This window comes from Akebia trifoliata, chromosome 3, assembly GCF_017979445.1.
Source record: "Akebia trifoliata isolate Shusen 1 chromosome 3, ASM1797944v1, whole genome shotgun sequence".
NCBI lineage: Eukaryota > Viridiplantae > Streptophyta > Magnoliopsida > Ranunculales > Lardizabalaceae > Akebia > Akebia trifoliata.
In genome coordinates, this window is record NC_141377.1 from 9,655,554 (window position 1) to 9,667,965 (window position 12,412).

Sequence of the window (12,412 nt, forward strand, 5' to 3'; positions counted from 1 at the left end):
GATCGAAGGTATAAACTATTTTTGACGAAGAAGAAGATGATGGCGGTTCATGAAATAAGTACTGGCTCAGTATATTTTTGTTCGGAATGGGTGGTTTGGGAAAATTTCAAAAATGGGCGGCATAGGCAAAACAACTTATTGGATTTGTCAAGAATGTAAGTTCTTATTCTTGATGTTTGAAAGATTTTATTTATTTAATTTTGAAAATGAATGAATTTTATTTTTTGATTGAAGTTTGAATGTTCTTTTTTTTATATCATATCTAGAGAAATGGTTAGGACTAAAATGATATTAATTGTGGAATCTTGATTTTAGATTCAGTGAGGAACAGTTTGTCAAGCTCAAATCGTTAATTTGTATGTTATGTTACCTCTCATATAAGGATTAATAATTTATAGAAAGTTTCACTTTATCCAGAAGAAAATTGGAAGTAGTAACTAAACATTTCAGTTGATGATCCTACAATCTACATTTTCACTTCCAAAACTATTTGTTTTAATATGGTTTATTAGGCTTTTGTTTGAAAATTATAGAATTAGATAAAAGATTTGATTCTTCCATGGAAACTGTAACCATTTATCACAAATGGCCAATCAAGCAAACTTGAAATAATTCCATAATTTTTTGGTAGAACAAAAATCCAAATCAAATCTCAATATTGCTTAGTGTAGTTCACCAGTTGCTGTCCAATCATAGCTATACGTTTAAAGTGGAGTTGACATAATGGACCCATCTCATTTGTATGCTATTTGAACACTTTGCGTGTCTTTTGTAAAATCGATTTTTATTTGTTACAATAAATTTAGATTTTCAATTATCATTTTCAGTTCTTTGATGTAAAATTTGAAATAAAGATCTTTCTATCTTTCCATCCTCGGTCACATTGAAAACAAACGAATTTGACCAAAATAGATCGCAAAATTCGATGGCCTATGGTGGTCAAATTATATTGTCGGCCTTGAGCCATCAATTTGGTAAATAAATATTCGACAACTCAGGGACTTCTTAACTTTTTCCCACTTTTTACCCAATCGAACAAATCATGCACTTCTCTTTTTTACCATACAAAACATATGCTCTCTTCTCTAATCGCCCCCCTCTCTAATAATCATCATCTCTCAATCGGCAATCTTCTCTCATTCCCCCCTATGTCTACTATCTCTTCCTTATCTCACTCTTTTTTACATCTCTCTCTCTTTCGGCTACAACCAACCCAAGGCGCCCGAAGAGTTGTTAATTTGCTTTTGTTTTTTTCTCTTTATCATATCATTAGTTACAATTTTTGTTTGGAGTTTGGATACCACGATTAATTTAAAATAAATATTCCAAGATTAACATAAATTTTTTTATTAAGAAGACTATTATCGAAATACTTTTGTGAAAATTTCTTTCAAAAAAGGGATTCATACAATTACAATGAATTTACTCTTATTGAATCCCAGAAATAATGTTATCACTAATCCCTTGAAATTTCATCTTGTCATTCCATGACTACATTAGGAATTTTTTCGTAAATCAATTTAACTGCAACATTTTCAATAGGTTGTTGAATTTGGTGGGTATGGTCTTCCTATCGGATTCTCCGTCCTTTCCTAACTCAAATCTTTGTATATTTTTTTCTCTCATTCCTCTCTTCGACTATCTCACTCTATTTCTCCCAATCACCAAACCTCTTAAACCGATGGCTTTCTTCTCTTCAACGCTCTTATCTCTGTTATTTATCATTCATTGTATCTTATTTGATCACTCATTTATAAGACCATGAAAATGGAATTGATCCCAAAATGATAAAATGAAGGGAGAAAAAAAAAGAATAATTTCGTGTAGTTATGAAATGCTCGTAGTGGTTGAATCGGTCGAGTATTCAACTTTCTTAGAGTCCTGTCTAGGGAATTGAGTTTTAGATGTATACATAGAGAAAGTTGTGTGCAATGAAAAATGCAAGCAAGGTTTGGGGAGGGATTTTTTATCTTACGCCATTGTTTACATATTTGTGATGGAGACATGATCTTGATATCTCTATGTTCGTGTGGAGTTTTGGAATGTGAAGTGATCTAATTGCATATTCGTTGTGACGAAGATATGTTATTTATATCTCTATGTTCATATATCTTTCATTGAATGTGAAGTTATCTAATGTAAATAATTGTAGTTTTCATGTATAAGCACCCATAAATAATTTGCAACTCTAAACTTTCTCTACCTTGGTTTCCACCAAGCACTTACTGGTTATGTTTTCCAAGGGTTTGTAGCAAGAACAGCCTAAAGTCTGTTTCCGCAACAATGTCAATAAGATATGCAAAAATGCTATAAAGAACCTCTAAGGAAGGCCCATGTCTCGTAATGATAATATTTGTAGGTATATCAAGAATAAATGTTTTCGAACATTTAGTTGGATGGCACATGCATTGATAAATTCATTTGAACACATGCATGAAACATGTATTGATGCACAACTTCTTTTCATTTCCTTTGTTAAAAACCAAATGGTTATAAATTCTCAAATCCAATGGTTGGAAATTACTGACAAAGTTTATTATTGGGCTGTTGCTTGATCATATTGACACCATTAGTAAGAAAATGTATTAAAGGATATTGTTCAATCTCTCGAGGAGCCTTACTTTATTTGTGAAAATAATAATAAGTATAGTTCAATGTCTTGAACCAGTGTATTAAGTCGATGAATTATTTTTTATCAGAATACATCATGAGCCCCTACAACAAATTTTAGCTTTGTAAGTGAATCAAGCAAAACCTACATAGTAATTGGTTCCCCTTGTCCGAATACATCATGAGCCCTTACTACAGTTTTTAGTTTTGTAAGTGGATCAAGCAAAACCTACATAGTAATTGGTTCCATTTGTCTGAACAACTCTATTTCAAAAACATGCAGAAATGGGTTCAAAATAAGTGATAACTTGATATGCCGGTTCTTTATTATATTTTCTAGAGATTATTGATACTAATCTACAAATATGTATTACTGATAATCAAGCCACGACTTCTGTACTTCTGTGATGATAGGATGTTAACCCTAGATTGTTAGGCGTATTTATAATTTTTTTTTTTTGTTGAAGAAAGCTTATAAATTGTTTTTTGGCCTTTTGTGCATAGTGAAGTCGGTGTTGCTCCAAGATGTTTGCCTGAATTAGGTTTTTCCACATAAATCCATGTGTTGTGGTTGACTTCTTGATTTTTGTCTCTTGTTTGTTCTCTTCAACCAATTTTGTATCGTCTAATTGTAGATTGAAGTTATTCCAACAATTTCCTTGAAGGAATCACAAGCTACTCTTCTAACACTGAGTTCTTACAGGTCAGGATAGGGGGCTACTTCAATAGTTAATAATAATGTGGAACTGGTACTTGGAACAACCAGTGGTTTATGTTAGGGGTGTCAATGGATAGTCAAAATTTGAATTTGAAATCATGTCTGAATAATTTGATATTATCTGAAAATTTTGGATTTCGAATTTGGATTCAAATAGTTTTTATTATCTGAATAGTTTTCGGATAGCCCTACATTCGTTCAGATAACATCCGATTAAAAAATCTTTATAATATCCATTTTTAAAGAATTTTTATTTTCTTTTAAAGTATCTTTTGCGATGGGTATCTCTCTCTAGTAAAGAAAGAAATCTCTGGAGCTTGAATAAGATCTCACCATAGCTCCATCCTCCATGAAGGTTAGGGCTTTATTGAGATCTCACTAGAGCTCCATCGCCATTGTAGACTTTGAAAATTCACCATCACTACTAGTCTTTCTCGTTGCAGAAACCCTCATCCATTTCCTCTCTCTCTTTTTCTCCCCGTTCAAGCTCCAGCCAGAAAACCCTTGATTCATCTTAAATCCATTTTCTACAACCCATCATTTTCAACCTTGCCCTAACCCTAAAAGACTTAATTCATTTTTCTACCAAAAATTTCATCTTTTTATACCTCCTTCAAAATGCATTTTTCCTTGTGATTTGGAAGTTGAAATAAAATATTAAGGTTGAAGAAGATCAGTTTGGAGGGGGGAAATTTTGTGTTTTTGACTATGAGTTGAAGATGAGGACATTCAGTTAAGTCACAGATTATGTCAAGGCCAAGTCCAAATCGGACATTATCGAATATTTGATAAGTTAATCAAATCTGAATTCGAATTTTAATGTATTCCATCTATCGGATTTGGATTTGAATTTGGATATTAGTGTTTTTTTTTGGATTCAGATACAAGCATATCCCATTAGATAGATATCTGTTGATTGCCGTAGTTTATGTGGTGTTGGGTTTTAGAAGGGGTGGCATTGTTCTTGGGTTGAGAATGGGAATAAAGAAGATGGGTTTTGTGGGTGGAGATGGAGTAGTGACTTGTTGGATTTAAAGAGTTGGCACTACAAAAAGGATGACAATTTATATTTTCATGTTGCACAAGGATAAATGATGATTGAAATTTCTTTCTCTTTCCTCTATAAATCCAATCTTCATTTTCTAGTTACTTAGTTCTTTTTTGAATTTGATGTAGATAGGCTTGCCAACACTTATCTCAATGCCTAAGATCGAGTTAAGAAGTGCAAAGAAAGAAATCAGCAACATTGACTGAGTCAAATCAGCCAAAACCGAGTCAACTCGATTCGACCAAGTCAACTAAATCCAATCTTTGACCGGTCCTCAAGACCTAGTCCAACTTCTCTTAAGACTCTTTCATTTATTGAGTTTTTATTTTTTAAGTTGTTTAAGTAGTCCTAACTAGTTTCAATTTCAATTTTAGAAATTTACTTTTACTAATTAGTTTCTAATTTGTTTTATGTTTAAAATTCGTTTTTATTCTTTAGGTTATAATTAGAAGTCCTTTTAGATGTCCAAATTGAGTTCTAATTGGATTAGAAGGTTAGTAATATGTTATAGATAGATTATGAAGTTACTTTTTAATATTTTAAAAGGTTTCTAAGTTGTTATGCATGAGTTATCTATATAAGGAGCTCCAATAAACAAATTCAGTGAGTTAGTGTTTTGAAGATTTTTTAATAAAAGAAAAAAGAAGAGACTTCTTCCCTTTCTTTGTTTTTTTATTTTTATTTTGAGCATAAGAACCCGATGTTGGTTCTTAATTTTAGTATTTGCGATTGATTTCCATCAATCTCAAGCCTAGATTAAAGTTTCTAGTCTGTTTTGCTCTACATAGAGATTCTTTATTACTCTTAGTTCTTGGGATTTCACCCTAGAGCCAGATTTTTAACATAAACTCTAGGTTTGTGTGTTCTACCCTACATTAGAATTGTAATTATTTCACTAGTTGGCTCAGATGCTATTTCTTGTTGTAATAAATTGATTGAAGTTGTTCCCCTAACTTAATTTGGAGGATGCTTTATTCTGCAACTTAGGATCTGGAATTGAACTTAGATTCTTAAGCATCACTGACACCATATATTGTGCTTTACACATTGTCATTCTAAGCTCCAAACCACACCTTGATTAAAGTATAATCCCTTCAAATAGTGCATATGGTAAATTCTTTTTGCTATGGGACATTAATGATATCATGAATTTTATACATTTGATTAGACCGCTACAAGGTGGAAGGATTTAACTTCTCTAGTGGATTAAAACAAATGGAACTTGCATTCCTCTCTTTTCTAACTTACCTAAGTTTTGTTATAAATTGCTCTTTCCATTGTATAAACTTTACGTGATGACACGAATGACTAGGATTTTTCTTTAAATTTTCTATTACCAATAGTTGAATCTATAAATATTTGTAGCACATAACATTTAATTTTCATTTTGATATTATTAGTAGTGTTTGCTTTTGAAGCTTACATTCTCTACCTTGGTGAACCAACTCATAAATTGATTGTCAAGAGGTCTTTGAATCAATTCTGTTGCCTTCAACTCCACACCATAGGTAAGTAACCTCTTACTAGGTTTCCTTTTGCTCTCACTAAATTGGGCTTTGGATCAATTCTTTTCATATTTTACTAGGTTGCAAAATTTCAAAACTTAGAAAACAAGTTTTCTTCCTTTTGAACCCAAAGTTTACTCATTTTGAATCATTAGTCTTGTAGCCCCTGTCATTGTCCAATCAGGATGTACCAATAAACACACACAACAAGAACAAACTTACATGTTTGCTGCATGATTATTTTTGTTAATATTACAATACAATTGACTGTATGTTTGAACTAATACAAAAACCATGAATTTGTGACTACACGGGCATATTTCTTATACCAAATGGATTTTATATTGTGCAATTGTCAAAGTAGTACTCCCCGTTGAATGAATAACTAGTAATACTATGTCTATGTGGGTATGAGACCTTTCGAATATATTGAAAGATTTGTCTTGCTAATTTTTGCAATGACGTAGTCATCTAGATTTTTTTCTTCTACTTCAAGTAGAAGTGGAGTAAGATCTTTTGACATCATTGACGATTGTAGCTCACAGCATCGTTTACTTGCTATGGTACAAGAGTGAAGTCTTAGGTAATTCTAGAAATGCTTCATGGACGAAGACTAACCTTGTCTTTTACTTGAAGGCAATGAGAAAGAAGTTGGAATGTATCTTCGTTCCAATGTCAATTTGGTGACAGATGTTCGGGTCACAAATATATATATACACACACGTGAATCTATCATTTCATTGTTGAAAAAATAACTCATAAAATGATATTTAATTTGCAATGAATTATTTAATTAATTTTTATTTTGAATTTGTATTGGTGTTCTAACATTGTTTATAAATGTAGATGGATCCATCCCAGAACGAGGTTGGTGAGGGGTTTTCGGGATCAGCCCTCCAGAGTGAAGGTGAGGCCCAATACTGTGCCTTAATCTATTTAATGTTCGGCCTGATCATAAACCAAAAGTACATTTCGACAAAACTGGACAGCCATACGGGGTGCAAGCTCAAAAGCTCTTTAGTTTCTGGGTTGAAAAGTTCTCGCGTGTATGACATCTTATTAATATTCCATTGATTATAATTACATATATATATATATATATATATATAGAGAGAGAGAGAGAGAGAGAGAGAGAGAGAGAAAACTAATGTTGGTAGCCAATATTTTGTTCTCTATGGGTAGAAGTTTCGGAATGAGCTGAATTTTTTTTTTTTTTTTTGAGGATCTCCTCACCATAGAGATCATCCTCAAAAAAAAAAAAAAACCATTTTGAAACTTCTAACCCCATCAAAAGTGGTTTACAACTTGAAGAATCATGGACCCTTATTTTTTTGCCGTTAATTTTTAAACCACTTTTGATGTGAGATTTCATAATGGGCTGATTTTTTGTGAGGATGATCTCTATACATTCCGAAACTTCTTACCTATATAGGACAAAATGTTAGCTATTGATATATATATATATATATATATCTGTTAATTATGCTAATTATTTGTAATGTTTAAAAAAAAAAATATTGACCAAGTCAACTATTGTTGACTCAAGTCAAATCAATTCTAGTCAAACAATTTTGAGTAAGTCAAATTGACAAAGGTCTTTTTAAGAAATTCTAAAAGAATTAGAATTTTTGTAATATCTAGATATTTAAAATATCTAGATATTTTTTTTGAAAATATCAAATATGATATTAGCTGATTTTTTGTTTGTTGTTTCACTTTTTACACAAACAAAGAAGAGAAAAGAAAGAAGGAAGAGAAAGAAAAGAAGGAAAGGAAAAGAAAAAGAAACACAAAAAATGTAGGCCCTTGCAACTCTTTATAATAGTTTTAGTAATTAAAAAAATATATATATTGTTGATTTATAGTTGTAAAAATGGAATTTGTTTTGTTTTTTTAAAAAAATTCTGATTTAGTAATTTTAAAGCTAAAGTTGTTTTGTAAAATTTTTTAACAACATGCATATTTATATTATTGTTTTTATGAGTTTAAAGCATGCTAGTAGTTGTTTTGTATAAAAAGAATTATTACATGCTTGTGGTTGATTTATACATGTTTTATACGTAATTATATATGCAGCAACTATGAAAGTTGTTGATTTTGTATAAAATTGACAACATGTATGCTAGATAGAAGGAAAAAAATGGTTGTTTATACGTACGTTATACGTGTTAAATATAAAATACAGCAACTATTTATACGTACTTATATACGTATTTTGTACTTATCAAAAAGAAAAATACAGCAACTATATGAGTTGTTTTTACACACAATACATATATTTTGTTCACATTTTTTTATAAACATTCATGATTTTTGAATAAGTTTAACTGGTGGACAGTTTACTTTAATCATTTTAGTGATGGATTTCCAAGAAGTGTTTCTAATTAAAAAGTTGGGTAGAAAAGTAATTTATTAAAATAAATATGAGAACGAGTTCTCAATTGAATGTCGTGCTTTTAAAATACCCAGTTAGTGAGATGCTTCGGCATATGCCGTATAAGACACGAAAATGAGAGAAAAGATGAAATGATGCTTCTGTCATAGACTGTGTAAGACACGAAAGAAAAAAAAAGAAAAGAGAGATGAGACTGTACATTTAAGAGTGGACTGGGTATTTAAAACACGTGTATGTTTTACTTTCATTACGTTTTGAAAAGAAAATAAATACTTATATGTAGTATTTTAGTGATTTATTAAAGAGATTGTGAAAACCTATAAAGAATAACATGTTGTGACATTTCTGGAATGATGTGTTATTCTAGGATAATAGTTGCGTTGTTTAAGTTCTTATGTATTATGGGATATATAAGAACACAACATCACAACAAGAATCCGAGAATTTATTTTCTATCTTTAATAGAGAACAAGATGTAAATAGTTGTATGATTGATAGAGAATATTGAGGATCACATGCACGCCAGATTGGCATAGATGAAGATGGCTAGTTAATGATCATTAATAGTCTAGAGTAGTCAAGAAAGAATGACCTACTTGATTTGGCCCGTTTCTTAAGGCCTTGGTCAACGGCCAACCTGAGCCGGAAAACAGTTACCCAAATTATGCCAGAGGCTGGCCATAGAATCAAGAACTAACGGTGGGGTTTCACACTAGTGAAATATTGGAATAATCGTATTTTGACTAAGATGTTCACATCAGTCGTGACCCTCAACTCTCTATTATAATACTCTATTATTCGATGTTATATTATGAGCAATTGTTTTTTTTAGATTTTTAAGTGTTTCAATTTTCTACTAAGTTTTATGACATCGGCGTTCAATTATTTTTAATTGTGTTAAATATCAAATATGCATGATTTATGAATTCCTATAATGTTTAAACTGCATATAGGATGCTGTTATTTAGAATTGTAAGATTCCTCTATTGGGTAACTCCCCTGTTACTCACCCCTACGACATCACAAATTTCAGGTACACTTGATTTAGGTGATCCTTCCGAAGAGGCTCAATACCATTACCTCATAGATGATCAGTCCAAGCTTCCGAGAGGCTAGTGGGTACCGGTGGCTGCATTTCAGTTTGACGGGGATGCCAGTCATTGGTGGCGTTCTGAAAGGAATGTTTTGGGGGATGGACCTTTTGAGTGGGTCAACTTTGAGAGGATTTTCCTAGACTGATTCATATCCGAGACGGCCCGAGAGATCAAGCATTAGGAATTTTCAAGATTGGTGCAAGGCAATCTATCTGTTAGAGATTACGAGCTGAGGTTTACTAGATTGTCACGATATGCACCCGAGCTCATTCCAACCGATCTACAGAAGGCATGTAGATTTTTCAGAGGATTGCGACCCTACCTAAGGGCCAAGATGTCAGTGATTGAGACCACCAGCTATAGAGACACGGTGAGTCGAGCTCAGAGGGTTGAGCGAGAGGATATGGAGTTGTAGACTTCGAGGGGGCAGACTAGTAGACCCCAGGCTTCTTTTCCTCTTAGGGCTGATCAGGCCAAGAGGCCGATGTTTTATAGACCAAGTGCCTCTGTACCCACGAATTCGCAGTACTGAACTCCTACACCACTGAGTTATGAACCAGTTGGGGCTCCAGTGAGGCCAACATGGCCAAGGGGACCAACCAGACAGATTTCGAGACCATCCGCCCCACAAAGACTCATACAGACAGGACCACTGACATGCTATGGATGTGGTGAAGCAGGACACATGAAGAGGAATTGCCCAAAGTTGGGACAATTAGTAGGAGGATCATCATCTGCTTCCTAGAGGCCACAAGGTCGAGTTTATGCTTTGACCCATGAGGAATATCAGCCATCTCATGAAGTTATGGAAGGTAACCTGATTTTATCTAATATACAAGTGCACGTATTAATTGATACAGGTTCTTCCAATTCATTTATTTCTATTAGACTTGCTAGTATGTTAGAAATAGATGTCGAACACACAGGAAAATTTTTATCTCTTTCAACACCTTTAGGAGACAATACAATTCCTAAGTCTGTATGTAAAAATTGTGTAATACGGTTAGTTGATCAAGAATTATCAACTGACTTGATACTTCTAGAACTCAATGATTTCGATGTAATACTAGGTATGGACTGGTTAGTTAAAAACCATGCCCACGTCGACTGTTATTCTAGAATAGTGACGTTCAAAATACCTGGTAGGCCAATAGTAAAATTTATGGGTTTCAAGAACCGGGTTGAAAAATATTTGAAGAGTAAGCTAAACAATTTAACAACGGAGGAGAAAGCAGTACCAGAGTTGGCAGAGATACCGGTGATTAGAGATTTCAGAAGTATATTTCCAGAAGAATTGATGGGTTTGTCACCAATTAGAGCAATAGAATTCTCTATTGATCCTATTCCAGGTACAGCTCCGATATCGATCACACCGTATCGGATGGCACCAGCAGAAACAAGAGAACTAAAATCTCAGATTGATGAGTTGACGCACCTAGGATTCATTAGACGGAGCTTTTCACCTTGGGGAGCTCCGATTTTATTCGTAAAGAAGAAAGATGGATCCTTTTGTTTGTGTATCGATTATCGGCGACTAAATCAAGTCACCATCAAGAACAAATACCCTCTTCCACGCATAGAGGACTTGTTCGATCAGTTTCAAGGTGCTCAGTATTTCTCCAAGATCGATCTTAGATCTGGGTACCATCAGTTAAAGATTAAAGAAGATAATATTCCAAAGACTGCTTTTAGGACCAGGCTAGGGTACTACGAGTACCTAGTAATGCCATTTGGTCTTACTAATGCACCAGTCGCGTTCATGGACTTGATGAATCAAGTCTTTTGGGAATATCTAGATAAGTTTGTGATTGTGTTCATCGATGATATTCTTATCTATTCAAAATCAGAGAAGGAACATGAGGAGCATTTGAAGATTACCTTACAAACATTGCAAGACCACCAATTGTATGCAAAGTTTAGTAAGTGTGAATTCTGGTTAAAAGAAGTTAAATTCCTCGGTCACGTTGTGTCAAGTAAAGGAGTTTCAGTCGACCCATCGAAAATTGAAGCAATGACTAGTTGGAAACAGCCCACATCAGTTGCAGAGATCAGAAGCTTCTTAGGACTGGCAGGGTATTACCGAAGGTTTGTCGAGGGATTCTCTATGATTGCATCACCCTTGACACGATTAACCCAGAAGAATGTCAAATACGAGTGGGATGATAGATGTGAAGCAGCGTTTCAAGAATTGAAAACTCGTTTGACTACTGCGCCAATATTGATAGCATCAGTTCCAGGAGAAAGAATATATATAGATGCTTCAGGCACAGGTTTGGGTTGTGTTTTAATGCAGAATGGAAAGGTAATCGCTTATGCTTCCAGAAAGTTGAAAACACACGAGAAGAATTATCCAGCTCACGATCTTGAGTTGGCATCCATTGTTTTCTTCCTAAAAATATGGAGACATTACTTATATGGTGAGAAGTTTGAGCTCTTTTCCAATCATAAGAGCCTCAAATACATATTCTCCCAAAAAGAGCTGAATATGTGGCAAAAACGTTGGATGGAGTATTTAAAAGACTACGATTTTACGCTACATTACCACCCTGGTAAAGCGAACGTAGTAGTTGATGCACTAAGCCGTAGAAAAGAAAGTGTTCTCGCTCAGATGATGTTGAGTGAATGGCACATGTTGGAGTCAGTTATAGAGTTCGTATTTGATAGCCTGAAGAATGAAGATATGCAACACAGTTATTCGACACCATTGAGACTTCATAATACATTAACGCAGAGAATTGTTGAGTCTCAGAATTTGGATGCAGTTGTTGTGGAGCATTGTTTGAAAGCAGGGGATTCAGAGAATCATTAGTGGAACATTCATGCAGATGGCAGTATCAGGTTCCAAAACAGATTGTGGATATCGATAGATGAACAGTTAAGGAAAGACATATTAGGTGAAGCACATCGATCCTGTTATTCAATTCACCCAGGAGGTACAAAGATGTACAGAGACTTACGAAAACACTTCTGGTGGTTTGGGATGAAGAAACATATCGCTTAGTATGTGAATCGTTGTATGACTTGTTAACAAGTCAAAGCTGA